Here is a 4,627-nt window from a genome sequence, read left to right as displayed (position 1 = left end):
CCGAACGGCATTCTCAAAAATTCATATTGTCCTAAAGGTGTAGTAAAAGAAGTGTATTTAACTGAATCTTTGTTGACAAAAACGTGGAAACCCCCGTTTTTCAGATCTAACTTAGTAAACACCTTTTTATTTACTAACCTGTCCAGTAAGCGGCATCGGATAATTGTCCTTGATCGCCGTTTTGTTCAACTTCCTATAGTCTACACACAACCGAAGTTCACCCGTTTTTTCTTAACCAACACTATTGGTGACACAAACTCTGATTCGCTTGGGCTTATGTACCCTTTAGCCAAGTATTCGTCGATTATTTTCATGTTCACTAGTATCTTTGCTTTTTGTATTTAATGTATGAGTTACCCGAACTTCGTACACTTTCCCAACTTCATCTTTGTTCTCGACATTGCTCTCAACCTTGCTATTGTTCTCTACTTTGCTTTTGTTTTCATCTCCTGTTCTATCCAAAAACTCGACATTGCCAATCTTTAGTTTCGCATCACTAACATCAAGGAAATCTCTACCTAGTAACACTGAGTAACCCATAGACCCATTAGGAACCACTAGAAGTTCAACTAAAACATATTTATTCAACACTTATATGTTACACTTCAATTTTCCAATTATATTCAAAGGGGACTTATTCAACCCGTAAAATACTTCTTCGACCGTTTCTAACTTTACTCCTGCTGGTAATATCATTTGCTTAATCAGGCTAACTGGGCTTCCTGAGTCGACTAAACGTTCTACAAACATATCACTATTAGAATGTGCTGATACATATAATTTTAAATTACTTACGAACTTATCCTTTGGCTTCTTGTATTTGTTATACTCCACAGCATAGTGTCGTTGTTCGCCACAAGCATAGCGGGATCCGGCTTCACGCTTCGGTTTCTGACAATCCTTTGCATAGTGACCGGTGCAGTTACAGTTATAACATCTGGTTCTTTGATCCGTGCGTACTTTTGCAGGTGGGCGATCGGGTAGGCTTATCGAACGAAACGCTTTCACGACTTCATTCGCCGACGTAAAATTTTGCAGGTGGGCCTGGTTTTGCAGTTGCCTGTCTGGAATACCCTCGATCAAATAGTCAGCCAACTCTTCATCTTTCAAATTTAAATCGCTGCTTAGCATGCATTTATCATTAAAATAATTTGCAAAGCTCTCTTCGTAGGACCACGTTCGCTTCTCGAACTTGCGCCGGCGTACGAGCACACTTTCGCTGGACGAAAACACCGACTTCATCTCGCGGAGTAACTCGTCCACGTTTTTTGGTATTGTTACCTTGGCATTGTACCAAGCTTAAGCCGCTCCTTTTAGTTTAAGGTGTATAGCAACACCTAAAATCGCGTCGTCGATTTTTAAAACTTCGCGATAGTGCATAAGTTGGTTGTACCATATATTAAAACCATCGCCGCCGTCGTATACTGCTATAATTTCCTTTAAAGTTTCGAAGGAAATATAATCGCCGCTTTTCTCTGCACTCGCCATCGCTTTGTCTTTCTCCAGGAGGGCCTTCTGGAGTTTGAGGAGCTGTATTTATTTTTCTAACAGTTTAGCTTCTACGGCCGCTACCTCTGCGTTTTTGTTGTTGTCGCCTGATGTCGATTGGCCTGCATCTCCGTTATTTTCGCTAACCCCGTTTGCGGTATTCTTCTTAGGGCGAGCACCGAAACTCCCGTTGCGTACGCATACTACCCCGCTTCGCACACACACTGCGTTGTCATCGTCGTTATTAACCACGCTTCTAAGTGCACTTCTTCCACATCGTTGTGTTTTGTTGCCTCTCCCGTTGTTCTCACCGTTGTTCTCACCGTTGTTCTCACCGTTGTCCTCACCGTTTGTCGCACCGTTGTCTCTACTTTGTACTTCTGGTTCATTGGGTCTCAATCCATTGCCGTTGTCCGCTACATTGTTCTCGCCTTCGTTTTTGCTGCTACCCTGACCTTTATTTCTAATCTCGCCTTTTCCTCGCCGTTGTGCTAAGCGCAAATCGCTTCTGTCATAATCGACATCGCTTACGTCATCGGCGTCATCGCTTTCGTCCATATCATCTTTTCCGCTTGAACAAAAAAAAACCTCATAAAGAAAACCACGTCATTAAATGAAATAAATGTTTTATGAAACTGTTTTAAACATTTGTTTTTTTTTTTTATTCGCCCAATGTTTTTGCTCGTTTAGTGAAATATTTACTTCTAAAAAACATCCCCACTTATAAAACGCGATTTAATGTTTTATTCTACATACGTATGTATATCAGTGTAAATCTAGGTCCTGACGCGGTTATGTGTGCATAATATTATAAGAAAAATTTCTTACTCAGTTCTGAAATTCCGTGGCTTCAGGCAACCAAGTCTTCTAACTTCGCAACTAGGCGCCTTAAAGTATCGCACCACTTTCCACACAATGCAACGCTCGTAGTTCCTTCTCCTTTTCCTTTTTGTATATGTATGTATCTATAAATGCATGTGGTTGAAAAAACAAAAAAAAAAAAAACTTCACACAATTCAAAACTATCTCAAAGCACTAGTGAAGTTTTAATGGAAATTAGAAAATGCCACAAAAGTTATTCATCATTTGACATTATAGTCGGTGTTCGTAACAGTAGCGATTACGCCAAGTTCGAACACTGTTGTTTGCTTGGTTGATTTCAAGTGTTCTTTATTGAATTAATGATTACGTTTTTATACAAACTAAATGCTTACGTAGCTAAATAATAAAAGTTTAGATCGCAAGCAAAATTATTGTAAAAGCTTTATTCCCACGTTTTGGTTTACATAAGCATAATTAATGCAAATGCTTTATTCCCACGTTTTGTTGACATAAGCATATTCCACATTTTTCGCCTCCTTTCATTTGTGTGCATTAATCAACAATGTCTTATATGTAAATTGACACATAACAAATTATTTGGCTATAAGAATACACTAAAAGGCATAAAGTGCCTAAGCTAAATATGCTGATGCCATCATACCATATGTGACTACTGTTAAGCAGTATTCTCTTAATCTCTATCCCTCGGACTCTCGCGCCAAAATATCCGTTGGCATAGCCTTCCTGCTCAAAGTATGGGCTAAGTACTACAATACCAAGTGTGGTTTCTATCATTGTAGTATTATCTAAGGTTCTAGCCACCTGCCCGATTAGGCACCTTGCGAATACCTGCACGCCTAGGACCAACTGCACATTGTTAGGCTCCCAATAATTAGGATTCGCAAAAGGCACCTTTGTTGGATTCGTCATTCTACACAAACTCATAGAGTCAGGTGGCACTACTAGCTTCAGCTGGCTTTGCCCTGGCAGTACCCAAAATTCTGCCTCAATGTGTACATCAGACTCATACCATGGTCTAACCCTAGCATTTATTTTTTTTTCTAACTAGGAACGGCTGACCATCTATACCAACCATATATCTGGTCACACTGGCCACTGATAATTGATAAGCTCTGATAATCTTATCAAAAATAAGATTTGGTTGTGCACCGGTATCCAGCAAAGCACAAAAAGGTCCAATATTGACCTGATCTATCTCTAACCGAACCAAACCTTATGCCAGGTAAAGGTTTAAATGCCACCACCCGGGTACCGACTCCCTGCCCCGATTCATAACTGCCACTGACCTGCTGGTCCCCGCCCTGGTAACTAAAAACATGCTTATAAGGTGTACAAACATCTGGCCGTTTATTAACCTGCTCTGATAAATCAAGTTCTATTACCTCAGGCGATGTATCTAGCTCCTTCCTGCTCCTTTTTGATTGTCAAATTGTTGTGTTGACATCTGCGCTCTTACGTTTTTGCTCTCGTTTGGATGAACCACTAGCCCTTACTTGCTCAACCGGGTCTTGCACCATCAGCAAGTGCTTGTTCACCTCCCTAGTTGGGCACAGAACACTATTATGCAATATCTGGCCTGGACATCTACTGCCCGTCCCAGAATAGCAGTATTTTACTGTATGCCCTTGCTTAAAGCAGTTTGGACATAAATTGTACTTCTCTACATATGTCTTACGTGCCCATAGATTCAGGCTCAGGAAGTCTGGACACTTATACAACCCATGATCACCTCGACATAGGTGGCATGGATAAGTCTTCTTTGCTCCTCCGTCGCTCTTCTGAACATTAGCTCTGACCTTACTTGCTCTCTGATTTGCATCTTGCTGACGCCTCTTTATATGTTCAGCTCGAACAGCCGATGATGCCACACTGCTCTCTCGCGCTCGACGATTCTCTACTTGATGCGAAGATGCAGCGGCTTGTCGAGAAACGCTAGCTTCTCAACTGCTGTTGGGATTTCCGACTGCCGCTGAAGCTCCCAGGCCTTTCCCGTCTCTTCATCAAGTCTTTCGTGCTTTTCTAGCTCTTGCTCATAGACATTGATATCGCTGCCCTCGGTACCAAGTACTGAGAATTTTTTTTTCTGACTGTTTTGAAATTTTCACATTATTATACTAAAATTTAATGGTCTATAAAACTGCATACCTGGAATCTCTTTAGAAATTCGTATTAAAAAGTTCGCGAATTTGCTGAAACTTTCCACATTTTTCTTAATTTTTGTACACACTACCATTCTTGGATTTAAATGGGATTTGCTGAAACATAAGGCATATTTTAAAACAAAATTAACAAAAAA

The 4,627-nt window shown here is 40.5% G+C and overlaps 1 long non-coding RNA gene across 1 annotated transcript; it reads right to left on the bottom strand.

Annotated features, from left to right (window-relative positions):
- Positions 1–564: 564 nt before the first annotated feature.
- On the bottom strand, positions 565–888 carry LOC118747003. Its single transcript, XR_004993912.1, has 2 exons — positions 796–888; positions 565–740 (listed from the first exon to the last, which is right to left on the bottom strand). It is a non-coding gene; the product is annotated as an uncharacterized LOC118747003 (long non-coding RNA).
- Positions 889–4,627: the final 3,739 nt, after the last annotated feature.

The sequence above is a fragment of the Rhagoletis pomonella genome, unplaced genomic scaffold (genome assembly GCF_013731165.1).
Source record: "Rhagoletis pomonella isolate Grant_MI unplaced genomic scaffold, Rhpom_1.0 Rhpom_scaffold_00011, whole genome shotgun sequence".
Lineage (NCBI taxonomy): Eukaryota > Metazoa > Arthropoda > Insecta > Diptera > Tephritidae > Rhagoletis > Rhagoletis pomonella.
This window is presented reverse-complemented; position numbering and strand designations above follow the sequence as displayed.